This window comes from Eumetopias jubatus, unplaced genomic scaffold (genome assembly GCF_037043125.1).
Source record: "Eumetopias jubatus isolate StellerSeaLion01/CBP00866 unplaced genomic scaffold, mEumJub1_p1.0 scaffold_3, whole genome shotgun sequence".
Lineage (NCBI taxonomy): Eukaryota > Metazoa > Chordata > Mammalia > Carnivora > Otariidae > Eumetopias > Eumetopias jubatus.
This window is the reverse complement of record NW_028274809.1, coordinates 98,302,220-98,328,357: the sequence shown is the minus strand read 5'-3', so window position 1 is coordinate 98,328,357 and position 26,138 is coordinate 98,302,220. Positions and strand designations below refer to the sequence as shown.

The 26,138-nt window shown below is 35.5% G+C and overlaps 1 protein-coding gene across 2 annotated transcripts in view; it reads right to left on the bottom strand.

Annotated features, from left to right (window-relative positions):
* The window catches only part of DPP10 (dipeptidyl peptidase like 10), a 653,604-nt gene that overhangs the window by 306,743 nt on the left and 320,723 nt on the right, over positions 1-26,138 (bottom strand). The window lies entirely within an intron of this gene.

Below are 26,138 nucleotides of genomic sequence, written 5' to 3'. Positions count from 1 at the left end.
ATCAAGACCTGAGCCAAAGGCAGACACTCAACAGACTGAGCCGCCCAGGTGCCCTAGAGTTAATATTTTAAAATATGACATGTACATTTCAGGTATTTAGGTTAGTCATATGATTTTATTTCTGCCATACGCAAGAAGATGGCTCCTGAGAGCTTGGCAATTTCCCTATTTTTAAAAAAGAAAGGAAAACATAATGAGCAATATTGCTTTGTTAAAAAAAAAAGTTTTAACCTACCTGACTCTACCTTAAAAATGAAAGAGAAATGGGGAAGTATTAGTGCTTTAAAAAGTAAATTTTCTTAAGAGCTCATCATTTTTTCTTATGGATGAAAGGCCCATTTAAGTGCATATGACATCAAAAATTTAGCACTGCCATTAATAATCCCAAATAAAAAGAGAGAGGGCAAGTTACTAACTAAAAAGAAAATTGTTTGCTTCAGATTTGGTATATTCTTGTATATTCCTCTTTAATATTATGTTTGATATCTACTTCCCCCTATTTTCTATCTTTGGTGAAATTATCATATATAGAGTATAATATTTATACTCTATAGACGTTGTTTTCATTTTAATGGGTCTTGGGTGCACAGAATTAGATTAATCATAACTTTTCTATCATATGTGATTCATGATAAATTTGACAAATAAAAATACAGGATATCAACAAATATATTGTAATATATAAAAAATAATGATAAACCATATAACCATGAAAATAACATGAAAAGATGGAATATCTTAGAAGAGTCATGAAAATAAGTGAACTACAGCTAAATGCAAATATGCATGAATCAGTAAAAGAATGCTGAGTGATAAAGGGAAGTTTAAGAAGTCATGGGCTGCCTGATTCCTCTATTAAGAGTTCAAAGCCAATTAAGACTAAATAATATGTCACTCAGCAAACACAAATACACATACAAACTGAGTAAGATATTCATCAGAAACCCAAAGATGTAAAAATAATTTCCAGAGAGAATTAGTTTAAAACTTGAGTTGTCATTTACAAAATTGCACTTTAAGGGTCCATAGCTAAAAGTCATTTTTTTAAAAATTTTTTATTGTTATGTTAATCACCATAAATTACATCATTAGTTCTTGATGTAGTGTTCCATGATTCATTGTTTGTGCATAACACCCAGTGCTCCACGCAGACTGTGCCCTCTTTAATACTCATCACGAGGCTACTACATCACCCCACCCTCTTCCCCTCTAGAACGCTCAGTTTGTTTTTCAGAGTCCATCGTCTCTCATGGTTCCTCTTCCCCTCCAACTTACTCCCCTTCATTCTTCCCCTCCTGCTATCTTCTTCTTTTTCTTTTTTCTTAACATATATTGCATTATTGTTTCAGAAGTACAGATCTGTGATTCACAGTCTTGTACAATTCACAGCGCTCACCACAGCACATACCCGATCCAATGTCTAACACCCAGCCACCCATCCATCCCACCCCCCACCACTCCAGCAACCCTCAGTTTGCTTCCTGAGATTAAGAATTCCTCACATTAGTGAGGTCATATGATACATGTCTTTCTCTAATTGACTTATTTCACTCAGCATAACACCCTCCAGTTCCATCCATGTCGTTGCAAATGGCAAGATCTCATTCCTTTTGATGGCCGCATAATATTCCATTGTGCACATATACCACTTCCTCTTTATCCATTCATCCGTCAATGGACATCTTAGCTCTTTCCACAGGTTGGCTATTGTGGACATTGCTGCTATAAACATTGGGGCGCACGTACCCCTTCAGATGCCTACATTTGTAACTTTGGGGTAAAAACCCAGTACTGCAATTGCTGGATCATAGGGTAGCTCTATTTTCAACTGTTTGAGGAACCTCCATACTGTTTTCCAGAGTGGCTGCACCAGCTTGCATTCCCACCAACAGTGTAGGTGGGTTCCCCTTTCTCCGCATCCCCGCCAACATCTGTCATTTCCTGACTTGCTAATTTTAGCCATTCTGACTGGTGTGACGTGGTATCCCATTGAGGTTTTGATTTGGATTTCCCTGATGCCGAGCGATGTTGAGCACTTTTTCATGTGTCTGCTGGCCATTTGGATGTCTTCTTTGGAAAAATGTCTGTTCATGTCTTCTGCCCATTTCTTGATTGGATTATTTGTTCTTTGGGTGTTGAGTGTGATAAGTTCTTTATAGATTTTGGATACTAGCCCTTTATCTGATATGTCATTTGCAAATATCTTCTCCCATTCTGTCGGTTGTCTTTTGGTTGTGTGGACTATTTCTTTTGCTGTGAAAAAGCTTTTTATCTCAATGAAATCCCAATAGTTCATTTTTGCCCTTGCTTCCCTTGCCTTTGGCGATGTTTCTAAGAAGTTGCTGGGACTGAGGTCGAAGAGGTTGCTGCCTGTGTTCTCCTTTAGGATTTTGATGGACTCCTGTCTCATGTTTAGGTCTTTCAACCATTTTGAGTCTATTTTTGTGTGTGGTGTAAGGAAATGGTCCAGTTTCATTCTTCTGCATGTGGCTGTCCAATTTTGTCAAAGATAAGTTGACCACAGAGTTGAGGGTCCATTTCTGGGCTCTCGATTCTGTTCCATCGATCTATGTGTCTGTTTTTGTGCCAGTACCATACTGTCTTCATGATGACAGCTTTGTAATAGAGAGGGAAGTCTGGAATTGTGATGCCGCCAGCTTTGCTTTTCTTTTTCAATATTCCTCTGGCTATTCAGGGTCTCCTCTGGTTCCATACACATTTTAGATTATTTGTTCCATTTCTTTGAAAAGAGGGGATGGTATTTTGATGGGGATTGCATTCAAGGTGTAGATTGCTCTCCGTATCATTGACACCTTCACAATGTTTGTTCTTCCAATCCATGAGCATGGAACGTTTTTCCATTTCTTTGTGTCTTTATCAATTTCTTTCATGAGTATTTTATACTTTTCTGAGTACAGATCCCTTCCCTATTTGGTTAAATTTATTCCTAGGTATCTTATTGTTTTGGGTGCAATTGTAAATGGGATCGACACCTTGATTTATCTCTCTTCTGTCTTGTTGCTGGTATATAGGAATGCCACTGATTTCTGTGCATTAATTTTATATCCTGCTACTTCACTGAATTCCTGTATGAGTTCTGGCAGTTTTGGGGTGGAGTCTTTGGGTTTTCCACATACAGTATCATAGCAACTGCAAAGAGTGAGAGTTTGACTTCCTCTTTGCGATTTGGATGGCTTTGATTTGTTTTTGTTGTCTGATTGCTGTGGCTAGGACTTCTAATACTATGTTGAATAGCAGTGGTGAGAGTGGACATCCCAGCCACGTTCCTGACCTTAGGGGAAAGGCTCTCAGCTTTTCCCCATTGAGAATGATATTCACTGTAGGTTTTTCATAGATGGCTTTTATGATATTGAGGTATGTACCCTCTATCCCTATACTCTGAAGAGTTTTGATCAAAAAAGGATGCTGTACTTTGTCAAATGCTTTTTCTCAGTCTATTCAGAGGATCATATGATTCTTGTTCTTTATTTTGTTAATGTATTGTATCACGTTGATTGATCTGCAGATGTTGAATCAGCCTTGCAGCCCAGGGACAAATCCCACTTGGTCGCGGTGAATAATCCATTTAATGTACTGTTGGATCCTATTGGCTAGTATTTTCGTGAGAATTTTTGCATCCATGTTCATCAAGGATATTGGTCTGTAATTCTCCGTTTTCATGGGGTCTTTGTCTGGTTTTGGGATCAAGGTAATGGTGGCCTCATAAAATGAGTTTGGAAGTTTTCCTTCCATTTCTATTTTTTGGAAGTTTCAGGAGAATAGGTATTAATTCTTCTTTAAATGTTTGATAGAATTTCCCTGGGAAGCCATCTGGCCCTGGGCTTTTGTTTGTTGGGATTTTTTTGATGACTGCTTCAATTTTCTTAGTGGTTAAAGGTCTGTTCAGGTTTTCTATTTCTTCCTGGTTCAATTTTGGTAGTTGATACATCTCTAGGAATGCACCCATTTCTTCCAGGTTATCGAATTTGCTGGCATAGAGTTGCTCATAAATTGTTCTTATAATTGTTTGTATTTCTTTGGTGTTGGTTGTGATCTCTCGTCTTTCATTCATGATTTTGTTGATTCGGGTCATTTCTCTTTTCTTTTGGATAAGTCTGGCCAGGGGTTTATCAATCTTGTTAATTCTTTCAAAGAACCAGCTCCTAGTTTCGTTGATCTGTTCTACTGTTCTTTTGGTTTCTATTTCATTGATTTCTGCTCTGATTTTTATGATTTCTGTTCTCCTGCTGGGTTTAGGCTTTATTTGCTGTTCTTTCTCCAGCTGCTTTCGGTGTAGTGTTAGGTTGTTTATTTGAGACCTTTCTTGTTTCTTGAGAAAGGCTTGTATTGCTATATACTTCCTCTCAGGACTGCCTTTGCTGTATCCCAAAGATTTTGAACAGTTGTGTTTCCATTTTCATTGGTTTCCCTGAATTTTTTTAAGTCTTCTTTAATTTCCTGGTTGCCCCATTCATTCTTTAGCGGGATGCTCTTTAGCCTCCATGTATTTGACTTCTTTCCGACTTTCCTCTTGTGATTGAGTTCTAGTTTCAAAGCACTGTGGTCTGAAAACATGCAGGGAATAATCCCAGTCTTTTGGTACCAGTTGAGACCTGATTTGTGACATACAATGTGATGAATTCTGGAGAATGTTCCATAGGCACTAGAGAAGAATGTGTATTCCGTTGCTTTGGGATGGAATGTTCTGAATATATCTGTGAAGTCCATTTGGTCCAGTGTGTCATTTAAAGTCTTTATTTCTTTGTTGATCTTTTGCTTAGATGATCTGTCCATTTCAGTCAGGGGGGTGTTAAAGTCCCCCACTATTATTGTATTGTTGTCAATGTGTTTCTTCACTTTTGTTATTAATTGCCTTATATAATTGGCTGCTCCCATATTAGGGGAATAGATATTTACAATTGTTAGATCTTCTTGTTGGATCGACCCTTTAAGTAGGATATAGTGTCCTTCCTCATCTCTTATTACAGTCTTTGGTTTAAAATCTAATTTGTCTGATATAAGGATTGCCACCCCAGCTTTCTTTTGGTGTCCATTAGCATGGTAAATGGTTTTCCACCCCTCACTTTCAAACTGGGGGTGTCTTTGGTTCTAAAATGAGTCTCTTGCAGACAGCATATGAATGGGTCTTGTTTTTTAATCCAATCTGATAGCCTGTGTCTTTTGATAGGGGCATTGAGCCCATTTACATTCAGGGTCACTATTGAAAGGTATGAATTTAGTGCCATTGTATTGCCTGTACGGTGACTGATACTGTATATTGTCTCTGTTCCTTTCTGGTCTATGCTGCTTTTAGGCTCTCTCTTTGCTATAGGACCCCTTTCAATATTTCTTGTAGGGCTGGTTTGTATTTGCAAATTCCTTTAGATTTTGTTTGTCCTGGAAGCTTTTGATCTCTCCTTCTATTTTCAATGACAGCCTAGCTGGATATAGTATTCTTGGCTGCATATTCTTCTCGTTTAGTGCTCTGAAGATATCATGCCAGTCCTTTCTGGCCTGCCAGGTCTCTGTGGATAGGTCTGTTGCCAATCTAATATTTCTACCATTGTAGGTTATATATCTCTTCTCCCGAGCTGCTTTCAGAATTTTATCTTTGTCTCTGAGATTCGTAAGTTTTACTATTAGATGTTGGGGTGTTGACCTATTTTTATTGATTTTGAGAGGGGTTCTCTGTGCCTCCTGGATTTTGATGCCTGTTTCCTTCCTCACATTAAGGAAGTTCTCTGCTATTATTTGCTCTAATATATCTTCTGCCCCTCTTTCTCTTTCTTCTTCTTCTGGGATCCCAATTATTCTAATGTTGTTTCTTCTTATCGTATCACTTATCTCGAATTCTGCCCTCGTAATCCTGTAGTTGTTTCTCTCTCTTTTTTCAGCCTCTTTATTTTCCATCATTTGGTCTTCTATATCACTGATTCTCTCTTCTGCCTCATTTATCCTAGCAGTTAGTGCCCCCATTTTTGATTGCACCTCATTAATAGCCTTTTTGATTTTGACTTGGTTAGATTTTAGTTCTTTTATTTCTCCAGAAAGGGTTTCACTAATAACTTCCACGCTTTTTTCAAGCCCAGCTAGTATCTTTAAAGTCATGATTCTGAACTCTAGGTCCAACATCATACTAATGTCCGTATTGAGTTGGGACAATGGCTGATGGTACTACTTCTTGTTCTTTTTGCTGAGGGGATTTTTTTTCGTCTTGTCATTTTGTCCAGAGGAGAATAGATGAATGAGAGAACAAAATGCTAACAGGTTAACAATGTCCTCAGCAAATATACTCTATACAAATCAGAAAAGACCTGAAACCAGGGGAAGAGAAAGGGAAAGAAAGAAAAAAGAAAGAGAAAAGAAAGAAAAAACAAAAAGAAAAAGATAAAAACAAAAACAGAACAATACAAAAAAAACAGAATATGATCAAATATGATCAGGCTAGTGCATAGATCAGTGCCACACACCAGATTTTGGGCGTATTTTGGTGTGTTAGAAACAAGTCCCTCCTAAAATTTTAAAGGAAGAAAGATTTATATATGTACAAAATAAGGGTTGATACAATGAAGGGATGGAAGATGACTGTAAAGATGAAAATTATAAAGGACTTTATAAAAGGAATTGACAAGATAAGAAGTTGTTTGAAAAAAGAAAAAAGATTTGAAAAAAAAAAAAGGAGAGAATGTGATCAGGCAGGAGACTAGAACAAAGCCATACACTAGTGATTTAGGGTATATTTTGATCTGTTAGAAGAAACTGTATCTCAAAATTTTAAAGAGAGAACAACTTATATATATATATATATATATATATGCCAAAAATAAGGGTAATTACTATGAAGGGATAAAATATGACTCTAAAAATGAAAAATAAAAAATGTTTTTTTAAAAAAGGGATTGATAAGATGTTGGTTGAAAAAGAGAAAGAGAAAAATTGAATGAAAAAACAGTTAAAAAAATTAACTTTGAAAAACTAATGAATCATTGTATAAAAAGGCATGAATTCTATGTGCAGTATTCCCCTAGCGCTGGAGTTCTCCCGTTCTCCTTGATTGGTATACTTCGTCTTGGCTTGCTGGCTGTTCATGCTGATCTTCTGGGGGAGGGGCCTGTTGCCGTGGTTTCCAAATGTCTTTGCCGGAGGCGGAATTCCCCCGCCCTTGTCGGTCCGGGCTAAGCTGCTCGGGTTTGCTCTCAGGAGCTTTTGTTCTCTGCAATCTCTGGTACAGGTTTGGAGGACCAGGGTGAAAATGGTGGCCTCCCAATCTCCACTCAGAGGAGCTGAGAACTCGGGGCCCCGCTCCTCAGTGTGCTCCCAGAGAAAAGCAGTCACTCCCGTCTCCCTGGTCTCCGGCCGCACTCCGTGCTCACCCGGCCTGTGACCGAGCGTTTCCATCTCTGGCACTCGACCCCGTGTGGAGTCTCCAAACCCAGCAGATCCCTGCGGTGCGCTACTGCGCTGCTCCTCCCCAGGGAGGAAGGGGAGTCTCCCCGGATCTGCCGCTTGTTGGGTCCCTGCTGGAGGAGCAGTGGCCCGACTGGGCCGCGGATCACAGTTTATGGCAACCCCAAGCTGAGAGCCCGCGCCTCGGCTCTGTCTCTGCAGCCAGCTTCCCCGCTCCAATACCTGGGAGCTCTCCTGCACTCAGGCACCCCCGGTCTTTCTGTGACCCTGAGGGTCCTGAGACCACACTGTCCCGCGAGGGTTCCACCCCCACCTTAGCCACTGGAGCGACATCCCTCAGCGGAGCCGACTTCTAAAAGTTCTGATTTTGTGCTCCGCGGTTCTATCACTTGCTAGAAGCAGCCGATGGAGGCTCCCTCCCCCGCCGTCTATCCTCCCGAATATCGCCTCGGATTCACTTTTCCGCACGTCCTACCCTCCAGTAAGTGGTCACTTCTCTGTTCAGAGAATTGTTGCTACTCTTCTTCGGTCTTCTGTTGAGTTCATAGGTGTTCAGAATGGTTTGATCCCTATTCAGCTGAATTCCTGAGACCGGAGGAAATCCAGGTCTCCTACTCCTCCGCCATCTTGCTCCGCCCTGCTAAAGTCATTCTTTATTGTCCACTTTCTCAGATATGTGCATTAATAGGCCCTAAGCTCAGTTGAGGACACCAGCGGTTGTGTGCAAATATGACTGAATAAATCTCTGTGTTCTTATTCCCGATACACACAAGCAATCATTTTCCTATGGTATAAATGGAGGAATCTGTGGGTTGTAGGGCATATGAATACTTCACAAAATAGTGACAAACTGTTACCCAAAGTAAAAACACAAATTACACTCCTGTCAGCAATGAGTAAGAGACCATGTTCTCCACATTCATTCTAACACTTGGTAATACCAGTTAAACTTTGCCAAATGGATAGAAGTAAAATGCGATTCCCTTTTTGCCCATCACTTTTCTGTTTATGAATTACATTAAGCATCTACTTATTTGTTTACCAACAATGTTTCTTTTTGTAAAAAGTCTATATATTTTGCTCATTTTCAACAGAATTGGAAGAGGTTTACTGGTTTGTTGTTGTTAACTAATGCTTTATACCATGTCTTTATCATTTACTACCTGACATTCTTTAGTATGCTAAAATATCTGTCTGTGCACCCCAATGTTAACATGAGGTTATAATGGATACAGGATACAAACAACAAAAAAAAAATAAGAATGTGACATTTAAAGGAGAAAATTCTAAATATGCAATTTATTTGAAAAGCCAAAGAATAACAAGGATCAGGCTTTCAGCTATGAACATCAGTATTTCTAAAGTATGTTAATAGGCGGTCTTTGAATACTCATGATCAGGACTCATAATAATAAGTGGATTCTCCATTTCCTTCTCATTTGTCAGTATCTACACGAAAGCAGAGGTAATCATACATGATCCTTCCCTGGTAAAGCAAATGGCAATAGTGAAGGCAATCTTCCATGGTGGCATAGCACTTTCCATTTATTTAAAGAAAGAAAGAGGGCCTGCAAAATTAAGTCACATCCATTGGAATGACAATAAGGAACAATCAAAAACTGCCTCCAGATTCAATGTCTTGAGCCCAAATCACCAGCTCAGCTCAAAAGGACAGGGTTCTTTTCTCTTTTCATATAGTAACAGTTGGAAACTTTGCTGCTCTCTCCTCAATTGTGCTCAGAAGCTCAGTTAGACATTCACCAGAAACCCAAAGATGGACATAAAAATAATTTCCAGAGTAAATTAGTTTAAGAGTTATCATTTACTAACAAGGCATTTTAAATGCCCCAAATAAAAAAGTCATTCCTTGTATTGTCCCCTTTCTCAGAAATGTTTGGTAATACCTTTCTTTAATCTTCTTCTGAAATATAAAGAAGGCAAATATCAATAGCTTTTCTGTATATATTTCAATCTCCAATGAAGGCTGTTTTAAGCCAAAGGCATGAAGAAGGTATTCAGTTTGTACATTTCTTTTATTGTTTTAATATGGATTTTATTGCATTTGGGAAAATTGAGGGGAAACTTAAGGGGTACATTTCCAAAATCTTATGGGACAGATGATGCTTTGAAACTTTATTAAATAGGTACTTATGGCTGAATGAGTTCATTCTAGACATTTATTCACAACTTTTCCCATTGTCCGTCCTTAACTTTTTAACACATTACTTATTTCTTCTTCTACCAGTTAATAATAGATACATATCAACTAAGAGATTTGAAAAACAATTTTTTCACTGGACTTTCCAAATGGTGGTGAATGAATAATTCCACTGAGATAAAGGATAAATAGAAATATCTAAATAAAAAATTTTGCTGCTCATGATTACTGATGCAAAGACCCAATGTGAAAAACTTGTGCAAAGGAATTAATAGAAAAAAACTGAACCAACTACCGATGCACGTATGGCAAGATGATGCTCAACCTCACTCATAATTAAGTAAGTACATACCAGTATAAAAATTAAGGGCTATTTTTCATCAGCCAAATTGATACTAATAGAATAATGTTGATAATACTGAGTGATAGCAAGAGTATAGTAGTCGGCAATATCATATACCATTGGTGGACTTAATATAATTTGATACTATTAAATTTCAAATTGACCTTTCTTTTGACACAGCAGTACTCCTGTATGAATTTAGCCTACAAACACATTTAAAAAATGGCTGTCAAGTATATTCACAGATGTGTAACAGGAAATCAATAAATAGTACCTCATGCAAAGAAATTCTACATAACCATTAAATAATGTTAGACAGAAACAAAAGGGTTCATGTAAACAGATCCTCAAGTTACACTATTAAATAGATAAAAAGCGTAGGCTCTCCATTTTGTTGAAGTTAAATATATACACAGACATACATATGAGTGTATATAGTTGGAAATGTATTGTTTATGTACAGACCTATGAAGATCTACAGACATATTTCTGGAGAACTGTTTGATATTATTTGGTACCAACGTGCACATAGACATATTCAAAAAGGATAAGGAGTGATATGGAGGGAAGCTTTTATTTTCACTGTATATGCACATGTGTCGCAGCTCTGTCCAATAGGACTTTCTGTGATAATGGAAATATTCTGTATGCACACTGTCTAATGAAGTAACCATTGGTTTCATTTGGCTATAAATATATGAAACGAGGCTGATGTGACTAAAAGATGGATTTTTAAAATTTCATATGATTTCAATTAATTTAAAAATAAATGTAAATAGCACATGTTAGCTAATGACTCTCAGATAATTCAGTAAACTGTTTATAGTTTCCAACCATATATTTTCATTCTGTTGTGTTTAGAAATGTCAATCAGAGCTATTAAGAATATTTGTATTCTTAATTATATTTTATTAAACTATCCATTAAATGTCAATATTTTAAGGACATATATAAATTATGGAATGGGGCGCCTGGGTGGCTCAGTTGGTTAAGCGACTGCCTTCGGCTCAGGTCATGATCCTGGAGTCCCGGGATCGAGTCCCACCACATCGGGCTCCCTGCTCGGTGGGGAGTCTGCTTCTCCCTCTGACCCTCTTCCCTCTTGTGCTCTCTATCTCTCATTCTCTCTCTCTAATAAATAAATAAAATCTTTTAAAATAAATAAATAAATAAATAAATTATGGAATGACCAAGAAAAAAAGATGGCCATAGAACTGTACTACATAAATATAAGCTCTGATTTATTCAAAACTTATAAAGATAAGTGCTTTGTTCCTAACAAAGAGAACTCACAATGTGAATTTGTTTTTATTTTTAGAAAGAACATATGAGGGCATATGTAAGGATGCAAGATTACTCTGTGTATTTATATGAGTTAAATCTTAATTTATCACTCCTCTTATAAAAAATAGAATGTTATTCTAAGTATTTTTCTTCTAAAATAAATACCACATGGTATTGCCAGAAATATGATTCTACCTCTTCTTTAGGTAGAAATACATCAAAAACTAATGATGTACTGTATGGTGACTAACATAATAAAATAAAATAAAAAACAACAAAAAAGAAATACATATTTTATCATCATTTACTTTTTAAAATTATAATGCAATTATTCATTTATCTTAGGTGTTCTTTTCTTTCTCAGTGTTTTGTTAAAATCAACAGTATATACAACTGAGTCCTGAAGAACATTTTTGAAAGTTGTATAAATAAGAGAGAACTATTTAAGGACAGTCCAGGTATTTGAAGTAGGCTGAAAAAGGTTCATAATATCAGATAGTACAGCTGGTAAATGGTAGGATTTTCATTACAGTCTCTCCCAGTTCATGTAATAACCCTTGGTCATTGATTATTTGCATTAAGGCTAAGAAAATGCAATCATTCAGTTAAATCAAAGAATCAATTATCCAAAATAAATGGATAGATGGATGGATGGATGGAAGGAAGAAAGGGAGGGAGGGAGGGAGGAAGGCAGGCAGACAGGCAGGCAGGCAGGCAGATCAAGACAAAGTTATCTAAGCTGTTTTTTCATGATGAAAATGATGTCATTATTTTACAGAGAACATCTAATTAAGGTGAGAGTAAATTATTATCCTTAGTTATATTATACTGGGAAATTCCTTATATTCCTTCCTATTTCAGTATAACTGAATGTAGAATATAAAATGTATGTAAAAGTCTAAAGACAGAGAGGAGATATAGGAAGAGAAAAAATCTAAAAAAATTAAAAACTTCTAAATTTAATGAAATATGTTACTGTACATATTCAAGAAACTCAACAAATTCCAAGTCAAATAAATTCAAAAATATCCTCGCCTAAACTAATCACAAATTGTCAAAAATCACAATGAAACATTTTGGAAACAACAAGAGAAAAACAACGTATCACACAGAATGGATCCCTGATAAAAGTAACAGCTAACTTTTCTTAGGAAACCACAGATGTCAGATGTTAGGATAACATTTTCAAAGTATTGAAAGAAAAACTCCGTCAACAAATAAACTCTATATGGAGCTAAAAACACTCCTTCAAACATCAAGGAGAAATTAAGCCATATCTAGATAAAAAAATCCTGAGAGCATTTGTTACTACCAGACTTGTACTCTAAGAAATACTAAATACTAAATACTAGATTATTTGTTAATACTAAATACTAAAGGGAATCCTTCAGGCTGAAACTAAAGGACACTATCCTGTAACCTGAAGAAGAAATAAAATGACCCAGTAAAGTTACCTGCATGGAAATTATGAAAGCCAGCAAAACACACTGTAACTCCTTTCTTCCCCTATCTATTTAAGAAGATAGCTTCATAGGGGCGCATGGGTAGTTCAGTTGGTTGAGCATTCGACTCTTGGTTTCGGCTCAGGTCACGACCTCAGAGTCCTGGGATTCAGACCTGCTTCAGGCTCCCTGCTCACCAAGGAGTCCGCTTGAGATTGTTTCCCTTTGCCCCTCCCCTCACTCGCTCTCACTCCCTCTCTAAAATAAATAAATAAATCTTTAAAAGAAAAGAATATGGCTTCATAAACAATAATTATAAAATTGTGTAGTTAGGCTTAAAATGTATAAAGATATAACTTGTATGACAATACAAATGCAAAGGAGAGAGAAGAAATGGAAATATGTTGGTACAGTTTTTGTATACTATTTCCATCAGGAAAATATACCAATTGTAAACAAATATGTACTTGATAGCAGAGTTCCAAAATATGTAAAGAAAAATCAAAAGAATTGAAGGGAAAAATGGACGGTTTAGCAGTAATGATTAGACTTCCTGACCCCAATTTCATTAGTGGATAAAACAACTGGTGGAAGATAAGTAAGGAAATAGAATACTTGAACAACACTATAAAGCAAAAAGATCTAATAGAAAGAAATCACTAGCAGAATATATATTCTTAGGAGATGCATATAGAACACTCTCTAGGAATAGACCATCTGTTAAATTACTGGTTGACCTTAAAATTCACATGAAACACTCTCTAGGGATAGACCATGTGTTAATTTATGGGTTGACCTTAAAATTCATCTGAAATGAAAGGGACTCAGAATATTCAAAACAATCTTGAAGAAGAATAAAGATCAAGTACTCACACGTCCTGCTTTCAAGTCTTATCACAAAGTTACAGCAATCAAGACTGTGATAATGGCATAAAGATAAAGATATAGATTAATAGAATAGAGAGTCCAGAAATAAATCAACACATATGTGATCAACTGATATTTTACAAGGGTGCTAAAACCATTGAATGTGAATAGTCTTTTCAAACAATGTTGCATGGACAAGTGAATACCCATATGCGAAAGAATGAATTTGGATACCCTACCTCACATCACATACAAAATTAACTCAAAACAAACCACAGAACTAAATGTAAGAAAAAAAATTATAATATTTTAGACAAGAACACAGGAGTAAATCTTTATGATACTGGGTTAGGCAATAGTTTCTTAAATTAACAACAAAGTACATAAGACAAAAGAAAAATAGATACATTTTATTTCATCGAACTTAAAATAGTTTGTTCATCAAAGGATACCATCCAGGAAGTAAAAGATTACACACCTGGGAGAAATGATTTGCAAATTTTATATATGACAAGGAATTTGTATTTTGCATATATAAATAGACACTTAAAATTTAGCAGTAAAAAGACAGTCTAGTTAAAAAATGGGCAAGGAATTTTAACAGAAATTTCTCTAAAGAAGATATTCAAATGGCCAATAAGCACATGAAAACATGCTAACATCATTAGTAAATGAAGGAATGAAAATCAAAGAGACAGTAATATACCAATTCCTATACACTAAGATGGCTTCAATAAAAAAGACAAGAAGAAGCATTGACAAAGATGTGAAGAAATTTGGTTCTTCTCATACTGCTAGTGAAAAGGTAAACAGGTGCAACCACTTTGGAAAATAATTTCATAGTTCTTCAAAATGCTAAACACAGAGTTACCATATGACCCAGAATAATACTCCACAATAGTGGAAGTATGTTAAGAACAATGAAAACATGGGCCTACACAAAACTTGCATATAAATGTTTGCAGAAATATTATTCATAATAGCTCAAAATGAACCTATTAAGGGCACCTGCGTGGCTCAGTCAGTTAAGTATCTGACTCTTGATTTTGTCTCAGGACATGATCTCAAGGTCGTGAGACTGAGCCTTGAGTTGGGCTCTATGCTGGGCTTGTAGCTTGCTTAGGGTTCCCTCTCTCTCCCTCTCCCTCTGCCCCTCTTCTCACCCCTCAAAAAAATGGACCAATTCAAATGTCCATTAACTAATGAATGGAAAACAAAAGTAGCATATCACAATGGAATATTATTTAACAATAAAAAGAACAAAGTTTTGATATATCCTAAAACATAAACAAACCCTGACATATTGTACTAAGTGAAAGAAGTTAGTCATAAAAGACCACATACTGTATACTTCATTTATCTGAAATGTACAGAATACACAAATCTGCAGAGATACAAAGTAGACTAGTAGTGCAGGAAGCTGCAGAGGGAGAGTCCAGGAGAAAGACTGCTAGTGTGTAGAGGTTACTTTAGGGGCAGCCGAAGAAAATTCTAAAATTAGACTGCGATGATGGTTGCACAACTCTGTGAGTATACTAAAAACAATGAACTGTACATTTGAAATGGGTGAAAATTATGGTATGTGAAGTATCTCTCAATAAAACTATTACAAACACACACACACAATACACACACACACACACACACACAGACACACACACACAGGGGACTGGGTGCGGGAGAAGAAGGAAGAGGAGGAAATTTGAAAAAAAAGAAATTGAAGAGTAGTGTGATGAAGTCAGAGGATTTAGTGAAATTTCCAGGGTTTAATTTCTTTCCCAATTGTTAAAATTAAACTTTAATTCAGCTCTAGCTTTCCCATAGCCAAAAGTTAGGGGGAAAATCAGTTATAGGAGTCATATTTTGCTTATCACATATCAATTAATTAAGAGATGAATAAACTGAGGGTTCTAGAGGGTTGGGGGTGGGGGATGGGTTAGCCTGGTGATCGGTATTAAAGAGGGCACGTACTGCATGGAGCACTGGGTGTGATATGCAAACAATGAATCATGGAACACTACATCAAAAACCAATGATGTAATGTATGGTGATTAACATAACTTAAAAAAAAAAGATGAATAGATTTTCCTGAAACTAAGGTGGAAGGGACATTTCTTTCAATGTCTAATAAGCAATGAATATATTGGAGGATGAAATGAAGTTTCTTATATGTATATATATTTCTTGGATAGCCTATGAACTAACAATGTGTCAAAATAATAAAAATATGTTGCAAAGAATCAAATAATTTTTTACTATCTTTCAATCTTTGCTGAAAATAAATACTATTCATTTCAATAATTGGAAGATCTTTTTACTTGCTTGAAATCTGATGGGCTCATACCTTAAGTGAGTGGTGAAAATTATTATTTTGGTTTATAAATTATCCTTTTTTCAGCTGATTCAAATTTTAGGAGAGTTAATTAAATCTCATTTTTCTCCTACATTCTCTCATGGACAACTATGAATCCAATATTTAGAAAAATGATATGATGTGGAAAAAGAAAATAAATCTGATTAATTCATAAAATGTGCATTAAGTGTCTACTCAGGGCTATGCCTTCATTGTTAGTCACTGAAAACACAAAATTGAGTAAGTCTTGGTTAGCTTCTTCTCTTAAGATATTCATAAAGTAGTGAGAAGTTTAATGAAAGGTATAAAAATGTATCATCACTGCTTAATCAAAATATCATCAAATTTAGCTTTGAATAAGCTTACATCTTTCTGGATTTCTAAATTAATAACAACTTCATTAATTATAGTAACCATCTATTTAACTCTTTTGAAATTAAAGTTTTAATTTTAAGATTTCAATCAAGGAACCTGATACTCTATATAGAAAACCAAAAAGACACCACAAAAAAACTGCTAGAACTGATACACAAGTTCAGTAAAGGCACAGGATACAGAATCAACATACAGAAATCTGTTGCATTTCTATATACCAATAATGAAGCAGCAGAAATAGAAATTAAGGAATTAATCCCATTTACAGCTGCAACAAAAACCATACCTAGGAATAAACCCAACCAGGAGATGAAAGACTTGTACTCTGAAAACTATAAAAGACTGATGAAAGAAGTTGAAGATGACACAAAGAAGTGGAAAAACATTCCATGCTCATGGACTGGAAGAACAAATATTGTTAAAATGTTTATACTACTCAAAGCAATCTACACACTTAATGCAATCCCTATCAAAATACCCACAGCAATTTTCAGAAAGCTACAACAAACAATCCTAAAATTTGTTTGGGACCACAACAGATCCCAGATACCCAAAGCAACCTTGAAAAAGAAAAGCAAAGCTGGAGGCATCACAATTTCAGACTTCAAGTTACATTACAAAGCTGTAGTAACCAAACAGTATGGCACTGGCACAAAAGTAGACACAGAGATCAATAGAACAGAAAAGAAAACTCAGTAATGAACCCACAACTATATGGTCAATTAATCTTCAACAAAGCAAGAAAGAATATGCAATGGGAAAAAGAGTCTCTGCAACAAATGGTGTTGGGAAACCTGGACAGCAACATGCAAAACAAAGAAACTGGACCACTTTCTTATACCATACGCAAAAACAAATTCAAAACAGATTAAAGACCTAAATATGAGACATAAAACCATACAAATCCTAGAGGAGAACACCAGCAGTAACCTCTTTGACATCGGACGTAGCAACTTCTTTCTAGACCCATCTCCTGAGATAAGGGAAATAAAAGCAAAAATAAACCGTTGGTACTTCATCAAAATAAAAATCTTCTGCACAGCAAAGGACACAATCAACAAAAATAAAAGACAAGCTATAGAATGGGAGACGATATTTGCAAATGACATATCTGGAAAAGGGTTAACATCTAAAATATATAAAGAAATTATACAACTCAACACCCAAAAAATGAATAATCCGATAAAAATGGGCAGAACACATGAAAAACATTTTTTCAGAGCAGACGTTCAGATTGCCAATAGACACATGAAAAGATGTTCAACATAAATGATCCTCAGGGAAACACAAATCAAAACTGTAATGAGATATCACCCCACAGCTGTCAAATGGCTAAAACCAACAACACAAGAAACAGCAGGTATTGGCAAGGATGTGGACAAAGGGAAACCCTTTTGCATTGTTGGTGGGAATGCAAACTGGTGCAGCGACTCTGGAAAAGAACATGAAGGTTCCACAAAAAGTTAAAAATAGAACTACCCTACGATCCAACAGCCACACTACTAGGCATTTACTCAAAGAATACAAAAATACTAATCCAAATGCATCCCGATGTTTAAAGCAGCATTATCTACAATAGCCAAATTATGGAAACAGCCCAAGTGTCCAATGACTAATGAATGGATAAAGAGGATGTGGTGTGTGTATATATACAATAGAATATTACTCATTCATAAAAAAGAATGAAATCTTGCCATTTGTAACAACATGGATGGAGCTAGAGTATTATGGTAAGCAAAATAAGTCAGAGAAAGACAAATACCATATGATTTCACTCATATGTGGAACTTAAGAAACAAAGCAAATGAGCAAAGGGGGAAAAGAGAGCGAGAGAGGCAAACCAAGAAAGAGACTCTTAACTATAGAGAACAAACTGATGGTATCAGAGGAGAGGTTGTGTGGGATGATGGGTAAATAGGTGATGGGGATTAAGGAGTACACTTGTGATGAGCACTGGGTTGTATGGGAGTGTTGAATCACTGTACTGTACATCTGAAACTAATATTACAATGTATGCTAATTGGAATTTAAATACTTAAAAAAAGTACTGCATGATCTGACCAATTATAATTAAAATAGTACATTTTTTAAAAAACGTACATTTTTAACACCCAGGAGATGATGGATTGAATTTCAACATTCCATGTAAACTTCCTAATTTTGCCACAAATCTTTTTTAACCAAGACACAGAAATTCCTTTATTGTACTGTTATATACAAAAAACAAATATAAACATACACATATAACAAGTGAACACTAGGGGCGCCTGGGTGGCTCAGTCGTTAAGCATCTGCCTTCAGCTCAGGTCATGATCCCAGGGTCCTGGGATTGAGTCCCACATCAGGCTCCCTGCTCAGTGAGAAGCCTGCTTCTCCCTCTCCCTCTACTGCTCCCCCCTGCTCATGCTCTCTCTCTCTTTCTCTCTCTCTGACAAATAAATAAATAAAAATCTTTAAATAAAAAAAAATCTTTAAAAAAAAACAACTAAACACTAAATAGATCTTAATGTCAAGATTAGTTGGAAAACATTAAAATAGAATTGATGACTTAATGCCATTTTAAAAGCCAAGACACAATGTTGATTCCTCTATTTCTGAAAGATACAAAGCAGTTAGACAAAAACCTGTCCACTCCGTCCTCCAACAAATCCCTGATCCACCTACTCTGCATCTTTTCTGTTAGTCCATTCTAGTTCAAGCCCTGAATCTTCTCTCATTGACAGAAATACCATTGCTGTAGCCTTTAAAGTGGTCTTACAATTTCTACTTTAACATCCCTAGAATATATTCCTCACATAGCACAGTGTTCTTTTAAAATGTGACTCAGAAATCACCACTTTCTTTAAAGTGTACCTATTGCTTATAAAACAAAACCTTAGCATATAAAACAACATAATTTTTCTCATAATTATTCCACTGGGTTCATCCAGTACCATTCTTCACATTCCCCATTACTTATGTATTTTCTATTCTTAAAATAGATCTATACAGTTCCCACCCAAGGTTCTTTGTAATTATTCTTTTTTGAGCCTACAAAACTCTTCACCCTAACCTTGGAATGCTGCCTCCACAGTGGACCTTTCCTGGACACCTGATCCTTCTCTAATCTTCACTCCATGCTACTTTTTTTCTCCCCAAGGACTTAATACCAGCTGCAACTGCTTGTATAACAAGGCTGCCTTGTTCAACATGTATCCCTAGAACCTGGAATCTTATTTGATACCTAGCAGAGGCTCAATAATTTGTTGGCAAGTGAATTAATAAACTAAGACATGATGAATCATTTTAACAATGATGCAGCAACATTATAAAAACAGTGGGAGAAAAATCTCTGTAAGCTTTTAAGAGAAGGAAGAATCTCAAATGTAGACTGGATTTTTTTCAGACATATCCATCAAAGGATAAAAGAGAAGAAAAGCAGGGTGGTGAGTGGCTTGGTGGTGGTGGTGGTGGTGGTGGTGGTGGTGGTGTGTGTGTGTGTAATACAGATAAGGTTGTTTCTCAATAGGCAGTGTTTCCAAAAGAACTGAAAATAATTGCATGGAAAGAATGATGACATAGGAGATAGTCACTGAAAATCCAAAATACGCTAAAAACATATGGTGACTTCCCCCAAGCTAAGGCAAATAAAACCATTTAAACCATATTTTCCCTTTTATTTTTTTCTTTTCCATTCAGCGTCCAGTGCTTTTCCATTCAATGTCTACTGCTTTCTTCCTGATTAGCTGATGGTAAAACAAATACGTGTGAGTGTGTGTGTGTGTGTGTATTTTCACACACACATATAAACATATATTTCTTTAATTCAAGTATCTTTGTAAAGGTTTTAAGTAATAAATGACGGTATGGTGACTAACAATAAAAAAATGAAAAAAACAATAAAAAATAAATATACAAATACATATAGAAACTCCTTATACAAAAATATTAAGGAATTTTAATTTATTTTACATTTTCTTAAAAGGGATTTTGAATGAAAAACTCATCTAGGTATATGAGAGCAACATTAGACTAAGAGTCAAGGAATTTGTATTCTAGTCTTAAGACTGTACTAGAAGCATCGAGCAAGTCACTTTATTTCTCTGGGTCTCAGTTTCTTTTTATTGAAACCAAAGTGGAAGACAGGGAGAATGCTTTCTAGCTCTGTAATAGGCTGCCATTATCATTTAATGTTTGCTGAATGCTGAATGCCCTACATGATGTTCCATAAACAAACCAAAATACTAATTTACTATATTCACAGTGTACTATGAAAATATCTGTACTCTTTACTATAAATGGTTAGTTACAAAGTTCTGCTTAATGTATAGTTCTCCATTAACAAAGCTGCACAGGCCAAAGTTTCTGAAACTCAAAAAAAGAAAAAAGAAAAAGACAAGGACAAAGAAAAGAAAAGGAAGAAAATCCCAGTATTATCAACTTGAAAACCTTCAAAGGTCTCTTAAAATGCATTTTTCTGGCTCAAATTCCACCATGAATTAATAGAAGAATAGGGGTATTTCATTATTAGTATTTTTAAAAATGTCTAATTGGGGCTTTCCATGACTTGGCGGTAGCCAAATATAAAATTCTTCTGAAAGAAAATGAAAGGCAGAAATATTCATCAGATGGTCAAGGGCATATAAACGGAGCCTCGAAATACTCAAAACAGACTGATTGCTCTCAGATACAATTCAGAGCACTGACTTCTCAGGAAGTTGAATTCCAAAATAATTGTAATTAATTGCAATAAATCTGGCTGCCAGCTAGATTCTCATCCTATCTGACATACATCAAAACAATTTACACCCCAGTCCCAGGGATACTAAATAAGAATCTTTACAGAAGTAAATACTGGATTTGTAATAATTTTATTGCACGTATTTAAGAGGATATATTGTATATAGTTGAAACAAGCTCTTTTTCAAAGGGTTAAATAAGTGATGTTTAATAAGAAGTGGTATTTTACTCCATACAAAGAAGACTTTTAGATATATTATTTAGAAACTTTTGGTTTCTGTCAAGGATGACATTTAAGAACCTTCATAACAATTAATAGAGCTGTTGATACTTTTTATTAGTAACAATTAACGCTACTCAGGACAAAAATGATTATACCATCCAAGATACTTCATCCCAGTGAATAAATGTGTTTGTAGCATCTGTTTCCTGGATCATTCACAGTGCTAATTAAGGGTGAAATAGAAAATGGAGTGGTCTCTCTTAGAGTCTTTCTCACCTATGGGTAACTGTATGAATAACTGTATGGAATTTTAGAGTAATCATGTCATACTCGCAAACATATGGAGACAAGAATATCTGTTCTCACATTTTAAATTTGTCCTTGAGGAGACTTCCAGGGTAAGGATAAAAATTTGTCTTTCTGATTTTCCTGTTTTGACAACCATAACTTTCAAAACTATGCAGGAAATCATTTTCACATTCATCCAACTTAAAGAAAATTTTAAACAAGCTAAATATACATAGTAGATTCAATGTTCTCTTTCCTAAGTGAATATAAAAGAAATATTCCAATCTTTGCTGAAAAATATTATGTTATTTCTATTCACTTGAATGTACATAGATGGTATGTGTAAAGTTTGATACTTCTTTGAGGACTAAGAGACGGAAATTATCTAAATATTTATCTAATTAAATTTAATGATACTTTTTAAAATGAATAATATGGGTGTAAAACGATCTAAATATTTTCAAAGCTGAATAATAAAAAAATGAAAAAAACATGAATGTATCCAATGATAGGGAGTAGTTACTGTTTTGGGTTAGAAAAGAGATATACCCAGTCTAAAGACAAATAAATTCTATTATGTATAAACACAACATAAATAATATAATGCCAGTGTAGTAATGCCACTGTAAAGAATTACACTGACTGGAACACTAAATAGTCATCAGTTTTTATCTTCTAACTTAGAGAAAATTGTTTCTTAGTCAAAGGAATTGACAAGAGCCAGTAACTGATACCAACCTGCCTGAACAACAACAAAATATCTCAGTTAGAAGTATCTCCAGAAAAAAAAAAAAGAAATATCCCCAGAAAACTATAAGAAAACTGTGGTCATACTTTTAGCTTGTAGTCTGCACTATCCCCAAAGAAGAGGAATCCTAGGCCAAGTGATTATACTCATGACCGCTGGTCTTCTTCACAGATCGGTCCATAAAAAGAAGAAATATGTCTCAAGAAAATGAAGCTGGAAGCCTCAGATTATGGATTGAATGGAGCACTGGGTGTTATACACAAACAATGAATCATGGAACACTACATCAAAAACTAATGATGTTTGTTTCCTAAGATTAAGAATTCCTGGTATCAGTGAGGTCATATGATACACATGTCTTTCTCTGATTGACTTATTTCACTCAGCATAACACCCTCCAGTTTCACCCACGTCGTTGTTAAAAAAAAAGAAGAAGAAGATAGCAGGAGGGGAAGAATGAAGGGGGCGAATGGGAGGGGTAGACAAACCATGAGAGACAATGGACTCTGAAAAACAAACTGAGGGTTCTAGAGGGGAGGAGGGTAGGGGGATGGGTTAGCCTGGTGATGGGTATTAAAGAGGGCGTGTTCTGCATGGAGCACTGGGTGTTATAGGCAAACAATGAATCATGGAACACTACATCCAAAACTAATGATGTAATGTATGGTGATTAACATAACAATAAAAATTTTTAAAAAACTAATGATGTAATGTATGGTGATTAACATAAAATAATAAGATAAAATAAATCTCTGACAAAAAGAACCACTGCTTTGATCTCACCTTGAAAAATCTACCTTTGAATCATCTCATGGTTTCCCTGGTATCCCTGCCTTGACCTGGATTTTGAAAATTTGGTACTGACATTTTCAGCTAGATAACTGTTGTTGTTGTAAGGAGCTGTCTTGAGCATCGTAGAATGTTTAACAGCATCTCTCACCTCTAGTCACTAGATGCCCATGGCACACTCCCCACCTCCAGCCATAACAATCAAGAATGTCTTCAGAGTTGCCAATTGTCTCCTGATGATAAAATTACCCCCAACTGAGAACCACTGGTCTAAAGAAAGATACTGTATTGTGTACACGGCAACTGTGTAAGTGTGCAGTTCCTGTGACTTCATTGGCCAATCAATATTAGCTACACTACTGATACCATTCAGGACTGGGATGCCAACACATACTGCCAAAGCCAGATCTTAAAAAACAACAACAACAACAAATTCTCTATGATTGCAGCCAACATGTAAAACCATTTGGCCAGTCAGAACTTTCTAATAACCTTTCTGTAGTTCAATTTTTTTCCAAGTTTTTATGTAAATTCCAGTTAGTTAACATACAGTGTAATATTAGTTTCAGGTATAGAATTTAGTGATTCATCTTAAAGACAACACTGAGGGCTCATCACCAAGGGCTTATCTTTATTTCAAATTTTAAGATGTGAAATTTTGGGTGCCTTTATCCAATAAGTATTTACTGGTACCACAGAATTTTTTTCCATAGGGCACTTATTTCCTTAAACATGAATCAGAAAATAAGTTCCTTGATTTTGTGGTGGTAAAACAGAGTTGGATCTATTCCCTCCACTCCCACATACCCAATAGCAGAACAAATTCAAAATAAATATAAATATTATGATGGCATGCAAGCCATCTCTATGCCTAAGTCAATAAATATGCCCTGGTTCTAATCAAACCTACTATCTTGGAATGGACTATAAAAAGACAGTTGGACCCCCAAAATGTGTAGCTAACATTTTCCTTGGAATCATTCTGCTGCCAAATATTAATTTCTTTCCTCTGTTCTGGGCTATTTTTATAGCGTGTTTTTAAAAGCTCTGCAGATTTTCAGAATCAAAAAGATGTAAGAGTCTTATACATCAGTCACCCATTTCCATATAAGTGCATTAGACCCCTGTTTCCAATTCCCTCCTAATTTCAAAAAGTGATTTGATAAAACTGTTTATGGCTGCTGGTGTTTTCTGCTAAAACCACTGGTGATATTCAATTTACTGACAGCAGAAAGAGTACATACAGCTAATACGTATGAAATATTTCCTCATTATGTCACTGTGAATGAGGTTTTGTTTGAAATAGTTCTGGCTTTAAGAGATAACATTTTCAAACACTTAAAAATGATTAAGAGCAGTTTTGGGGCTAAAGCACTTCTTTTGCATAACTCTTTTTCAAAAAGTTATATACCCTTTAATTTCCTCCATTAGAAATCTACCTATCTTGAATCCAAAAGAAGCCTTAAGACAATTATTTCAGGAAAATTATTTACTTGTTTTATTTTTGACAGCCATGTCCAACATTATTGTTACTCATAGTCTGCTAACCATGATTACATAGCTAAAAGTACCCACTATTCATATTTAAAATGTTTTTAATAGGGAAACGACCATGTGGTATCTTAATTTTTAAAATAAACTGACAGTCACATTTTAGAAAAATACGTCCTACTAATAGGCTACTATATTATCATTTTCTATCAATAATATGTTTATTTTCTTTAATTGACTTGGCACTTTTATTACAAAGCTTTTATAGTGATCTTAGCCAACTAATTATTGTTCTAATTAAAATGTTGGTAATTGCTCAATGAAAAATCTGCAGTATGAGTAAAATTCTTATGCTCTACTAAGAGATTTTTTTTCCAACAGAATGGCCTTCGAGAGAAAGTAAACCCAGACTTTAGCCTAGCATGAGCTTTGAAAAGACAACTACATTTAATAATGCTATCTTGGAGTGGGGAGGAAATGATTAAATGAGTTCCTCTGAAGAGATGTGCAATCGTGGTATTTGTATTTTTTTATTTTTTACAGTTTTGAGTTAACTGGTTGCAAATACATGCCATACTCCAATCCCTTATCCAGGCACCTCCCCCACCCCCACTGAATTCTGACACCTCTAGGACTTAGCAATTGCTTAATTATCTGTGTTGTGAGATAAATGTCTTTAGGGAGCCTATGAATCTTAGAAGATCAGTAAATTAGAATATTTGCTAAATATGACTCTATAGTAATTAAGAGTCACTGCCTACATAAAAGAGAGTAGAAATAGACCTCAAAAGGACTTAAAAAGATTAAGCACACACGCACAAGGATAAAATGGTATTAATCAGTACATGGAGAAACTACAATGAGGTGAGCTGGGGTGGTGTGAGGGACCAACAAAAGAACGGGGATAATGGAGTAAAGCCACAAGAGTTTATTTATTTTTGTTTATTTTTTGATGTATCATAGAGGCTAAGGAAGTAAGGACCAAATGTTGAAAAAAAAATACATAATCTGTGACCACAGTGAAGACCTCATTAACCTGTATAAAGGGAATGATCAATAAGGAATTATCACATAACTGAATATTCATGTACTGAAGTGTCTGTACCTAACTTAAATGCTTGGCCACTGAAGGCCTATACTCCACCTCAAAAATGATTCTGTCCTACTGAGGGCTTTTTTTTCCCATTCATTTTAACATACCTTGATGATTCCTTAGCCTTTTCTCTAGTACCCCAGAGGACCATCCAATTAAGAAGTAACAGATACTGCTCTAAACATTTATTAAACTTTTTCATTAGGGTTAGTATTATCTGCCCCAAGGAAATCTGTATTTTTAGAAATTGAGCAATATGGGTTCTATACTCTTGGCATTCCACAAGGGCTATAAAGAGTTGCATTCAGAGTAGCTGTTTCTCTAATATCTGTGAATTAACCAATTAGTTTAAAAACAAAAATGTCTTTATTCTGTAACTTGTTGCTCTAATTACTAAAGTATATCAGTTGTTTGATTTAATTTAGCCTAATAGATGCATAACTATATAAGCACTTTCAGATTTCAACGATCCTATTTTCTTAATATATAAAAACACTAAACAACAGAAGGTTCCAGTCCATCTCTTTCACCTGGCCATCCTATAAAAAATTTGAAGTC